Source organism: Acomys minous, assembly GCF_964271855.1.
Source record: "Acomys minous genome assembly, chromosome: 2".
Lineage (NCBI taxonomy): Eukaryota > Metazoa > Chordata > Mammalia > Rodentia > Muridae > Acomys > Acomys minous.
This window is the reverse complement of record NC_140484.1, coordinates 59,709,094-59,723,102: the sequence shown is the minus strand read 5'-3', so window position 1 is coordinate 59,723,102 and position 14,009 is coordinate 59,709,094.

Here is a 14,009-nt window from a genome sequence, read left to right as displayed (position 1 = left end):
GTCGGAGTTCTAGCCTCTGGACAACCAGGGGCCCTGTAGTCACAGAGTGGTCAGTTTGTGCCAGGTCCAGAGTTGCCGTACTTCCTCTCAGGGGTTCCCCAGGAAAGGCAGAACTAGGGGGAATTCATGTTTCCTATTAGCTTGGGCCAAGTGGACCCTGCCACCTGGGGCCTGGGACAGAGGTTTGCATCTTCAGGAAGACAGAAGGGAAGGGATATATTCTGAAGCAACCAGACCCTAGTGCACTGCACATCTGTCCTTGGCATTATGCATCTTCAAGGGCATCAGGTCAGGCTAGGTGTGATAGGCAGAGGCAGAAGGATCTAATAATGAGGTCCAGGCCAGCCAGGGCTACACAGTGAAAAACAAGATCAGGAAAGACTACTGGCACTTGTCCCAGGCTCTCCTGAAGGCTGAAGAAACAGGGCAGCGTGGTGTGTTAGCGCTGTACCCTGGCGACCCCAGAAGCAACTCAAGGGGGCTGGGCCTGCCCTCCGCCTATAACTCTCCATAGCACCCATGTTCGTGAACCACAGGTCCTGGCTGAGGCTAGTAGAGCCCGAGGAGGGGAAGACCAGTTTCCTCAATGGACTAGAGGAGTTCCCTATGCAGTCTGGCTCCAGGCATCCTCTTTTAGCCGTGCCTTTTGGGAAGCTGCTGTTTTAGGGATCAGTGCCTCTGCTGGGGGAGCTTAGGTCCAGAAGCACCTTCCACGGGGCAGTTCTCAGTCCCATGCAACCTTTACTGTAGTGGCCAGAGCTTCTGACAGGACCTTAGGTCAGTGACAGTGGGCGGCGTGGACTGCTGTCTGTGAAAACATGAGTTCTGTATCAGTGGTGTGAGCACAACTCTCAGAACCTCGGTCTGGGCCTCACACGATGGGTCAGAGTGTTGTGCACCCACGTGCGCAGAGGGTTCCGCAAGCAAGCTGTTCTGACTGGTGAGTCTCAGAGCAGTCAGCCTGGGCAGCTTATCCTAGAGAACTGAGAGACTGCAAGGACAAGTTGTTCTCCGGGTGTGGCGGTGTCTCCAAGAATACTTTGCCCTGTGTAGTGGCGGAGGAACCTATGCCTGACCATGAAAGGTGGTGGTGTCCTGGTTAGGGTCACTATTGCTATGGAACGCTGTGACCAAAAGCAGGTTGGGGAGGAAAGGATTTATTTGGCTTACACTTCCACATCGTAGTTCGTCACTGAAGGAGGGCAGGGCAGGAACCTGGAGGCAGGAGCTGACCATGGAGGGGTGCTGCTTACTGGCTTGCTCCCTCTGGTTTGCTCAGCCTTCTTCCTTCCTTCTTTTCTTTTCTTTTTTCTTTTTTTTCTTTTTTTCTTGATACAGGGTTTCTCTGTGTAGCCTTGGCTGTCCTGGACTCACTTTGTAGACCAGGCTGGCCTTGAACTCACAGATCCACCTGCCTCTGCCTCCCAAGTGCTGGGATTACAGAAGTGTACCACCACAGCCTGGCTCTCTTTTTCTTTCCTTCTTTCCTTCTTTCTTTCTTTCTTTCTTTCTTTCTTTCTTTCTTTCTTCCTTTCTTTTCCTTCTTTCCTGCCTGCTTGCCTTCCTGTTGTTGTTATTATTATTATTATTATTATTATTATTATTATTATTAAACTTTAAATAAGTTTTGGGTGTATTCTCCCTCCACGTTCTTTCATATCCTCTCCCCCTCCATACCCATCCGACTTTACATTCTTTCTCAAAAAAGAAACAAAAATTCAATACAAAATCCCTCAAAACCAAGAAAACAACACTCCCCAAAATCAATCTGTAACCAAATAAAAGCGTACACACACACACACACACAAAAAACAAAAACAAAACAAAACAAAAAAAAAAACCTGGATACAACATTATTTGTTGGACAATTACTCAACATAAGGCCTGCACTAGACTGGTTGATATATACCCAGTGCCACTCCATTGGAGAAAACTGATTTTTTTTCCCCTTCCCTTGAAGGTATAAATGACAGTCCCATTGTTAACCTTTACCTTAGTGGCTAGAATTTTATTCTTTCATTAAAAAAAACAACAACAAAATCAAATATAAGGTAAAATAAAAACTATCACATCAAAGCTGGATAAGACAAACCAACAGAAAGAAAAGAGCCCAAGAGAAGGCACAAGAATCAGGCCTACTCGTTTGCACACTCAGGAATCCTATAAAAACATTCCATTGGGGGCCACAGTATGAGCACAGAGGGCCTGGTGCAGGCCCTGTGCATGCTGCTTCATTCTCTGAATGTATATGAGCTTTGCTCATGTGGATTTAGAGGGCCTTGTGTTCTTAGGGTCCTCTGTGGCTTCCTGCCGCCCTCCCCTGGGGTTCCCTGACCTCTGAGTGGAGGGATTTTATTCCGCCTACTTCCTTCTAGCACCCAAGACTACCAGGCCACCACAATAAGACTCCCTCACCAATCACTAAGAAAATGTCTTCCAGGCTTGCCAATCTTAATGGAAGGATTTTTGTCAAGTGAGACTCCCCTCTCTCTAGTAACTCTAGCCAGCACAGGTGGGGAACACTACCTTTGTGGATATCGGTACACAACACCCCAGAGTATAGGGGAGTCCTAACACAAAAGGGACTTTTGTTTGTTTTGTTTTTTGTTTTGTAGACCAGGCTGGCCTCGAATTCACTGCAATCTGTGCCTCTGCCTCCTGGATGCTGGGATTAAAGGTGTGCACCACCATGCCAGGCTCACAAAAGGGACTCTTGCATGCCTGACATTTCCCAGACTTCAGGACCATGAGAGTCCCTGTCATGTAGCACTTCCTAGAGAGGCCAAGGAGGTCCTGAGTACTCGCCCTGATGGTCGTGTCAGTCCCTTTGGCTGTCTAGTCCCTAGAACCCTGGTGCAACCTGACCTGGCTCAGTTCTTTGCCCTAAGTTTGGATCTCCTGCTTGCCCACGTAAGATCAGTGCCCCCTCCCACTGTCATGGGCTCAGAGGCGCAGGGCACCAAAGCTTTCAGGAAGGGTGGTCAAGACAGTTCTGGAGTCCTAAGCTAGCCTGTGCTACTTGTCATCCACCCCACAGCCTGGGACAGCAGCTGCCCTGGGACATGGAGGGGTCATAAATGATGCTTCAGGTCTAATGAGACGTTGAGTTAACTAAGTCATCAGGAATGTTGTTTTAAGAAGTACATTAGCCAGGTGGTGGTGGCACACACTTTTAATGCCAGCCCTTGGGAGGTAGAGGCAGACGAATCACTGAGTTTGAGGCCAGCCTGGTTCACAAAGTGAGTCCAGGATTGCCAGGACTATCATACAAAGAAACCTTGTCTTAAAAACAAAAACAAGAAACAGAGTTCCAGAGTAGCCAGGGTTGCACTAAGAAACCCTGTCTCAAAAAGCAAACAAAGAAAAGAAAAGCATATTGGTCATGCTTTCTTCTCAGTCTGATTTCATGGTAGTGCACAGGAGGCTACCTTACCCTGGGCTGACACCAATGCATGTGTCCCCAGAAGGTGACCCTTGACTCTTCCGCAGGGACTGTCAGGGTGACCCTCTTCCTAGTCCTGGTGAGTTACCCCTCGGAGAAGCCCTGTCACAAAGTCTTGTTCCATACAAGGAGGCTTGGAACACAACACAGTAGGCCTCTCTCTAGTGTGGCTCTCACTACCTAGCTGCCCTGGGTGCTGTGCTCTGTGCTGGCTTCAGATGAGAGACTCATTATGGCCTTGAGGCCCTGTTGCCAATCTTTCCATATAATATACGGAAAGGCTATCCAAGGTTAGCTCCCTTTCTGGGGGAGGGGGCTCCCAAGGAGGTGACCAGAGCAAACGTTTGAGTCCCAGGCACTAGTAGAGGTATGGGAGTGTGTCCACTGTGGTTTTGGAGACATGGGCAGAGAAAGCTGCCACTGAGTTCCTTCCCACTCCCATGGACTCAAACAGGCAAGATATGGTCCACTTAGAAATTGCCTGGGCCTCTTTAGTCATCCACCCCCAGAGTGTCACCAGAGAAGCCCTGATGCCTTCACCTTCAAAAGCAGGTGGGTCTGTGGCAGAGGCTGGATGAGTGGGGTGCTAGGCAGGTGGCGGTGCTGGCATAATTCCTTCCTATCGTAGTTGCACCCTAAGAGCAGGCTGCATTCCACTGGTGAGCCAGTCAGCATCTTTCATGTGAGCAGCGGTGCCATGACCCTCCTCCCTATTCCACAGCCAGCTTTTACTCTTCCTCAGGGCCAGCTGTCACTATTCTGATACTGAACAGCTTGGGAGGAGAGTGACATGGAGATTCTGTGGGCAGTGTCCCAAGTAATAAAGTCCCAAGCGTGCCCAGGGACTCTGTTCTGTCACTTGCTTCTTCCTCAACCCCCACCCCAGCCTGAGCTGCTCCTCCTACCCATCTGTACCAAGCTTCTGTTCCCCCTGCACCTCCAGATTGCAGCCAAGGCATGTCCTTTACCTGCCTGCTCCGTTGGCCCTGGAGGCCTTGGGTGCTGGGACTGTGGCAATGTGGGCTGGCTGAGGCTGGACAGAGGCCTGTACAGCAAGACCTTCTGGTCCCAGGCCAGACTTGGCCTGGCTCTGCACTTCTGGGGCCTCAAAGCCTAGGTCTCTTCATGGCTGAAGAGGAAGGAGGAGATGGAAGAGACAAGGACAGAGTCATCCCTGTGGGCTGGACACATGGTTACACCTGTGCCTGGAGCCCTGTACCAGAACTGTAAAAACAAAGGCTTAGGTCCCCCAACTTAGCTCCTGGTCTCTGTCAGCTGAGTGCAAGGCCCCAAGCCTGGATACTTGCAGATGCTGCTGCCCAGTGGTGCCACACCCCTGTGTGGTCTCTGCAGGGCCTCTTTTTCTCTTACTCTGAGGTAACCACTGTTGATGGTAGAAAATTAGTAAAAGGAGATAAAAGTATCTGGGCTCCTCCCATATGTGCTGCTCTGCCTTCCCAGAGAGTCTTCTGGCTTTCACAGATGTTTGCTCTCCAAACTTGGCCTCCTGCCTCCAAGAAGCTCCGCCTGGCTCTCCCTTCCTTGGTCCCCATGTCTCCCCATGTCCTGGGATTCCCCCTGCCTGCCAGGCTCCTGAGCTGCACGCAGTTGCCTGGTCATTGGTGGCATCTTGTCCCTCTGGACACTGCAGGAGGAACGGATCGTCCCACCTCGGATTAACCCCTATGGGGGCCTCCCCTACCTATCCCTGCCTGCCATGAAGGAATGAACCAGGAAGAAGGAAGGTACACATAGCAGGGCACGCACACACACACACACACACACACACACACACACACACACACACACACACACACACGTGGTGATGGGATGTCTGGGTGGCTAGGTTGGGCCTGTCCCTGCCTGAGAGTGGCCATCATCTGTTCAGGAGGGTTAAGCTGTTTTGTGCCCCAGAAACCCAAAGAAGCTTCCAGAGCTGACCAATGCCCAGCCAGAAGGAGGGGCTGTGGCTTGACGGGGGAGCTGCCCACAGGTCTGATCCAGGGCTGACTTCCTCCTCCCACTGCCTCTGTGGATTGAAGGAAGAGTCAGTGGCCCCTCCTGCTCCTCCTCAGACTATGACTACTCCTGTCACCAGCCCAGGCTCCCTTCCTGCCCGCCCTCCTCCTGAGGCGCCAACAAGCCTCTGCCCCAGATGGTTTATTTTTAGCCCCTGCCCTGCCTGGCACTGCCTTAGGTTTGACACTGGGATCTACAGAAGCCCTTCCTAGGGCGGGCAGGCCCTGACCACCCTAGGGCATGGTGAGGACTTCCTCCCTTGTGATTCTAGGCCGTGGCAGGACTGGGATTCCTGACCTTCCTGGGATAGATGGAGGCTGGGAATGGGGCCCTTGACCATAGTAGAACAGAATCAGTGTCCACAACCAGAGGAGACAGTGGGAGCTGGGAGCTGGAGTAGCAATTTGAGGAGAACAGAGAGAAACAGTTGCCACATGGGGACAGGGAATAGGTGAGAATTAGAGGTTGGGGCCATAGAGGTCTGAGGGTGGACACTAGGATAGAGAGGGAGCTGCCCATAGAACAAAGGTCATGTGATGATTAGCCTATAAGGGAGACATCTTAGCAAGGCCCATGTGATGGTGCTGATGGGGCAGTCACAGGTAGAAGGAAAGAGGAGGGGCTGGGGCAGAGGAGCCTGGCATGTCCAGGGTTTCTGGAGCCCAGGACTGGCTCCCCATGGCTCCATGCAACCTTGCAGAAGGGCTTCATCCTTTCACAGGAGAGGGCTTGGGAGATGCACACACAGCAGGCTGCACACACAGAGGGACCTACTCTGGGACACACTACATAAGTTATCCAGCTTATGAAGAAGGTCCCTGAAAGATCAGTGGGAAGCCACAGAAAGCATGTCCGTGTCCTTCAGTCTTGAAAGGGATGGGAAGGCCAGAACGCAGCGGGTGGCACAGGCAGTGGAGACATCAGCCCCGATGGGCCTTGTCACGTGTGACTCTGTCCTGCTGGCCACTCACCCCAGAGGCCCTGACTGTTCCTTTGAGGGGCATGATGCGTGGCGGGTAGGTTTTTTAGTGTGTTCGCAGACAGACACACACAACAGTATAGCCTATTTGAGGATAACAATGTCCTCTAAAAGTAAACCCACACCTTTTAACTGTGTTGCTCTGAGACCCTAATGACCACTACTCTGACTTCTGCCCCAAGACTCATTCTATCCTGGGCGCTCATGCCCTGTGTCTGTGGAGTCACACTGCACATGATTTGGAGCTTCTTTCACTGGCCTTCCAAGGCTCATGTTAACAGCGTGCGTTCATTCACGCTGTATCCTTTCCAAGGCTCAATAATGTTCCCTCATGTGGGTGTGCCACATTTTGCTGTAAGAGTGTTGTTGTCCGGGTTGGTGTTCTTCTGAAAGGGTAGAAATTGAATCCTGGGCCACACATGATCTGGGAAAGCCCTTTATCTCTGCCCCACCTCCACAACACCCCCATTCTGCTGACCCCAATGGCCCACCCATTGCTAGATCTTGCACCATTGTGAATAAAGCTGCTGAGAACACTGGTGCACAGGTGTCTGTTTGTATATGGTTGACGGGTCCTGCGGGTCACAGATTTATGTCATTTTCAGGTAGGAGCCATGATGATGATTTGAGGTAAGGGTGAGTCACTGTGCCCTCGCCCCCCTACCAGCTCTGTTAAGACAAAAGCAGAGACTAAGCTCTACAATGACTCCAAGGCCTCCCTTGGGCTTCCTCTCTCCTGTCCAGATTTGGAGACACCCAGCCCATGCCACCGGATTAGCTCCTAAGGATAGTCACTAGGGATGCTAACCCTAATGGATGCCCAGCCAGGTACTTCGGATGTCCCTCTGGCAGACATGCTGTTCAGAGTGCCTTAGCTCAAGGGATGAGGCAGGAGCCCACTTCTCCACCTCAGCCTGGACTCACAGTAGCATGCTTTTGGGGTGGCGCCCAGGAAGGAACCCCCAATGCAGAGGCGTTGCCTTCCTTGCACTGATCCTCCTCCTGTGACTGCAGTTTGGAGCCAGTGTCCATGCACTCCCAGCCTCTGCAGTGACCAGGAAGCAGGCGGAGTCTGAGCCCATGGCACCTGCCGCATTAAACACAGTCCACACTGGCCCTAATGTGTCTTCTCTTGCTGCCATGAGGCTTGGGTTCTGCAGAAGGTGAGGCACGGTGCTGCTTTCAGCCTGGCGGCTGGCTGGCCATGAGCACTCTGTCCCATACGCTGTTCCCCAGAGCTCCTGGCAGCATTCCTACAAACAACAGGCCTCTTCTCGGCTTGGCAGCATCCTCTTTGCATATCGTATGTTTTCCTCTGAAATGTTTAATGTGCTAAAGTCTAGCTTCAGTCAGATCAGCTCTAAAGCAGACTAATCACTTAGCCTGATTGCTGAGCTGCACTTGGTTCTGAGATTTTAATCTATGGAAGAAAACAAGCCTATCAAACTATACATCCGCTGCCCACTGCACTGCTGATTCTTCACAGGAAAATGTATTGCCCTCTCTGGGGCTTTGTGGTCGGATTAGTGTTTACAGGGAGTGAACATTGTTTTACTCAACAGCTCGGTGTCTCGTATGTTGGGCAGATGTTAATTATGTAATCAACGCCAAAATTGTAAACACCTTGCCTCTTCCCAGAGTTGGGCTTTTTGGTTTAATTACTGTAATTGCAATGGCTGAAACTGAAGCACATGTGCGTTCAGAATGGGTAACGCTGATGTTAGAAAATAACTTCAGATCTTCCTAGCTGGGGATGGAGCACAGCAGGTGTGTCAAAGAGCAGGGCTGCTGGCGGATTCTGGCACATGCCTATGGGGGAAGGGACTGTGTGATGGCTCCTTCCACACATGCCCACGGGTGTTCACTATGCGGCGGTTATGCCTGGCACTGCTTTTCCATCTGCAGTGGCACTATGATTTTCAGCCCTATTCCTTAAATGCGGAGGCACATAGCAACCCTGTTGGGGCAGGCAGAGGCCTACAGGTCCACTGGTGGTAGACTTGCTGGCCTGACCCAGGGCTTCTTACCCCCCCCCCCCTTCCTCCAAGGTGGGGTGGGTGGATAGGGGCTTTCAAGGCCAATGGATTTTTTTTTAACTTCACAATTAATAAATGCAAAAAGGGTAATAGACTTGATTTTTTTTTATAGCAGTCTTTGATTTACAGAAGGTTAACTAATAGTCGGAGAGTCCCACATATTTCCCAGGGTTTCACTGTCCTTAGTTTCTGGCAGTGGGGTGATTTGTCTGGCCAAACTGGTGTGGACACTGTTGCCAATAGACATCCCCACATCACATGAGCGTGGACTTTTAGAGCTGCACACCCTATAAGTTTGGCCTAGCCGCCCCGTTACATCTCTCATTGCAGCATCAAAAAGAAACCTCTGTCCACAAAGTCCATAATCCATTGTTTGTTTATTTATTTTCCTATGTATACAGTGGTCTGCTGGCATGTGGGCCTGCACACCAGAAGAGAGCCACCATGTGGTTGGAAGGAGTTGAACTCAGGACCTCTAGAAGAGCAATCAGTGCGCTTAACCTCTGAGCCATGTCTCCAGCCCACAATCCACTGTTTCAAGTGAACAAACACACAAGACCACAAAGAGCTCCAGTTATTATGGCCTTACATTTGCCAAAACATCAGCAGCTCAGATGTGTGCACTCTGAGGTGTACTGGATATCAAAGGCCCATGTGCAGCAGACCATCCCTGTGGCTCTGAGGTCGGAGTGGACAACACTTAAAATACTCGAGGCAACTATAAAGTGGGGTGAACACATGTTTTCTACTTGAAACAAAGTACCAGGGATGCTAATTATTCTCAAGAGAAGGAAATGATCCTTTGAGTCAGAAATCAGTGAACATAAAAATGTTAGTTTTCCTTGTCCAAGTTCTTAGTCCCTATGAGTTAAGTCTCTCCAGACACATGGAAATACTGTGAATCAGAAAAAATGCTAACAGGAATTTTTAAAATGTGTTTTAAAAATCAAACATGTAGCCAGGCAGTGGTGGCATCCACCTTTAATCCCAGTACTTGAGAGGCAGAGGCAGGTGGATTGCTGTGAGTTCCAGGCCAGCCTGGTCTATAAAGCGAGTCCAGGACAGTCAAGGCTACACAGAGAATCCCGGTCTAAAAAAAAAAACCATAAAAGAAAAAGAAAAAAAAATCAAACATATAGCAAGGCGGTGGTAGTGTACACTTTTAATCCTAGCACTCTGGAGGCAGTGGCAGGCAGATCTCTGAGTTCAAGGCTAGCCTGGTCTACAGAGCGAGTCGAGGACAGCCAGGGCCTCACAAAGGAACCCTGTGCCCCCCAAAACAAAACAAAACAAAGAAGAAGAAAGAAGAAAGAAAGAGAAGAGAAAAAAAAAAGAAAGGAAGGAAGGAAGAGAGAGAAAGAAGAAAGAAACCAAACATTCTGTTTTTGAAGCTGCGCCTTCCTTAGCAGCAGGTGGGCTTTGGCTGCTGTCCGCACAGTGGCTCAGAATTCACTCATCTGCCCTGAGAGAAAGGGATTGCTTAGGAGAAGCTAATTGAGCTCTGTGGAGAGGGCTGTGATTAAAGCCTACTCACACAACAAACAGGATGGTCACATTCCACTGTCTTCCTGTGACTCACAGTCAGTGGCTGAGAGCTCAGGAGAGATCGATTCCAGGGACCCCAGGCATCCAGCAAGCAACAAGGGCCACTGGTGGCTGCATGCCGAGGGCCTGAGAAGTTCGTTGCTGGTGCTCCACTGTCACCAATCTCATCACTATCTTCACCCTCACTACTATCATCAGAACCATCCTCTTATCACCATCAACGCCACCCCCATCGTCTTCTCCACCATCATCACCTTCACTATCTTCATCAGGAGCTTCATCTTCACCTTCATCATCAGCACCTTCATTATCCTCATCAACACCATATCATCATCACATCATCACCTTCATTACTACCTTTGTGTGTGTGTGTGTGTGTGTGTGTGTGTGTGTGTATGTGTGTGTGTGTATGTGTGTTTTGAGACAAGGTTTCTCTGTGTAGCTCTGGCTGTCCTGGAATTCACTCTGTAGACCAGGCTGGCCTCAAACTCACAGAGATCTGCCTGCCTCTACCTCTGCCTCCTGAGTATAGGATTAAAGGCGTATGCCACCATACCTTCAACTCTACCACCGTCATCAGAACCATAACCTTCACCTCCACCATCTTCACCACCATCCTCTTCCACGTGACGACCATCACAACCATCATCAGGCCTTCACTGGCACCACCATCATGACCATGACCTTTACCACACTGACATCATTGTCATAGTCACTGTCCCTACTGCTGGCAAGCCATGTAGATGAGGTGGGTGGGGCCGAGGCCTGGCTCCTGTTGATCAAAGCCCCCATATAGGGAAGTGTGTATACTGTACAAATAGACGCACAGATCCAAAGGAGGGAGATGCTGCTGTAAAAGGGGGGTGAGAAGATGAAAAGGAGCCTTGACAGGTGTCCTTGAGAGTCCTGCCAGCACTGGGCAGCAGCACTGGGCAGCCTTGTTTTGAGTGTTGTTTCAGAGAGTGTAGCTGCCCAGGGCCTCCACTTTCTGACCTTCCAGGTCCTCTCCTGCTCTCTCCTAACCTGTCCATCCATCCTGCCTTTTCTGCCCTTGTTGTTTTAACCTCTTCTCTCCAAGGAGCACATATACTCCCTGCCTCCTGCAGGTCCTAGAACTCAGGGCCAGCCAGGGCCGGGGGTTGGAATCCAGTGGAGGAAGGAAACAGAGTTGGAATTCTGCCAGTAAATCTCCGGGTTTCTGGTGACCCATACTCCATCCACAGCTGTTGGCTTGAGGCTGCTCTAGAGGGAAGGGTGGGGCCTGCTGCATACCCACTTTAGCCTTCCATGATAATTATTCTGAGCTGCTCCTCCCTGGTGTCCAGGCCTCTTAGGAGATGCTCCTATGCTCCCCAGAGAGCCCCAACGGCAGGCCCTGGCACGTTCCATTCCATGTAGCTTGGCCACCATGGAGGATACAGTGGGCACCCTGTCAACATTCCTAGGTTTCTCTCTCATCCTCCTGACCCTGCCTGGGCCCCATCAGCATATGAACCCACACTCAAGGTTGCTCAGGAGCAAAACTGGGAATGAGGCTCCACTCAGGCCCCTCCCCGAGGCTGTTGTTCCCCTGTGCATGTCCTGAACCTCATAGCTCTCCATTCTCATCCTGTTTCTTCTGGAAAAGCTGGCCTCTAGGGCTCAGTGGCAACAGCTCCTTGTCTACCTGGGTCCTTGAGTGAGCACCCCCTCTTCAGCTGGCACATCCTCTGTAGTCTGAGCTCCAGATAGGCACTGGGCTCATGCAGCACATGCCCCAGGCCTCCCCAGGCTCCGTGATGACATGGTGGTGACAGCGTTTCCTAGGAAACTGCAGCTAGCTGCCAGACCAACATGCCTGTGCCCCTTGGGGCTGCAGTGGGTGTAGGCTGGGATGCTCCAGAGGGAAGGTGTGTGTCTGTGTGTAGTGAGATGAGGAGTGTGTGTGTGTGTGTGTGTGTGTGTGTGTGTGTGTGTGTATGTGTGTTAGGGTGCATATATGTGGTACTATGTGTAAAGCATTCCCATGTGAGTTCTGCTTTTGGGATCTTTGTGGAATCCATGTCTGAGTGTCCTGGCTCTGTGTCCTGCAAGCCTCTGTGTGGATGTGTGAGCAGATGTACACTGAGACCTTGGTAGGCTTCTAAATCCATGTGGATGTGTGTATCTTTATGCATGTGTTTGTACTTCTGTGTGTATGAATATATTGGATCAGCTCTCTCTCTCTCTCTCTCTCTCTCTCTCTCTCTGTGTGTGTGTATGTGTGTGTGTGTGTGTGTGTGTGTGTGTGTGTGTGTGTGCGTGTGTTTAGTGCATTGGGGCTTCTGTGGCACTTCTGTGTTCTCTCTGTAGGCCTGAGACTTCCTGACAGCAGCCTCATGAGTCCAGAGCCAAGCTTGCTATCCAGCCAGCGATGCGCCACTCCTGTCCTCAGCCTTCAGGTAAACTGCCTTTAGCAAATAACCACGGAGGCCAACAAGCAGGGTCACAAAGGCAAGCCCAGACCTGGCTGAGAGCCCTTGAAGGTGCTACCACTCTCCAATGCTTGCAAGCTTAGCAGCAAGAAGCAATAATGTCTTTAGGTCAGCTCCTTTCTCTGAACGAGACCAGGATGTAGGAGCAGTGTAGGTACGAAGGAGGAGCCACTGCCAGGGAGGACTTCCTGGGGGAGGTCCCTCCCAGGGTGCCTGAGCAGGAATTAGTGTGAGCCTAGGGAGGGGGGAAGGAAGGAGGGAGAGGAGGGCCCAGGCCCGGGGTTACAGTTGACACAGGCCTCAGGGAGACAGGTCTCTTGCTCCTCCTCCCCAGGCACGCCCTCTGCATTAGAAAATGTGACCTGCTGTGGAAAGGCAGGACAGTGTGGGTGAGCCCAGTCTTTGGCCAGCCCTGGGATAGGAGGGATAAAAGACCAGGTATTCAGAAAGGGGGGAGCTGTCCCAAGCAGGGGCTGTGATATAATAACAAGAGCCACCAAGAGGTGGCCCGAGCACGGCTGAGTGGCCATAACTATTGAGAGACCCTGTACGCAGGTCCTGGGCCTCTGCCCCAGTCTCTCTCACCTAGAGAAGGCAGTGATGCCAGGGCCTCTGCAGCCCAGGCCCCATTAGAAAGAGCTGAGAAAGCACCCGACACTTCAGGCACACACAGAAAGGGGTGGGAGGGCCTCAGGGACGTCCACACTTAGGCCTGGCCTGAGGTTGCTGTGAGGAGTTTAGGGTGCCTCCATATACAGTGTCACATGGAGCCCTTTGTCCAGTCAGTAGATGTGGGCCCTGCAGAAAAGAAAATGCCTTCCCCACCCCCAGCCAGTGGAAGGCTGGGCTCTAGCCAAAAAGAGTGACAAGCAGGGCAGACAGCAGTCAGGGACAAGATGGACAGGATCAATCAGGACCTTGTTCTGCCCGCTGCCACCGCATTCTCCCCTCCCCCACCACCCTGTATCTGCATCATCCTAAGAGAGGTAAATCTGAATGTTTGATTCAACATACACACACACACACACACACACACACACACACACACACACACACACACACGGCATTTCCTCTTTGTTGCTTGGACTCTGTCTGCTTTAGGAGCAAATGGAAGAATTAAAGGGTGCAGAATTTGCATAGTTGAGTTAGGTGTGGTGGCACACACTAGTAACCCCAGCAGTTGAAAGGCAGGGGCAGACGTGAGGCTAGCCTAGGCTACATAGTGAGTTCCACAAGAGTCTGGGCTCCAGAGGGAGACCCTGTTGAGAGAGAGAGAGAGAGAACTTAAATGATTAACATTAAAAACAACCACCATTTTTTCCTCTAAGTGAATATTGGATTCAAGACAAAGCAAAAGCCAGCTTGATGCCAGCAGGTATAAACCGTTCTTATTGTGCGCTGCTGTCAGGGGTGAAGGCCTGTGCTGCCCACATGGGTATCTGGTGCCTTCCATAAACCCCTGCACCTGTCTGCTGCTCCTACTTGCTCCTGGCAGAACTTAACATGAGTAGGGCCAGGGAAAATTCTCCTGCTGT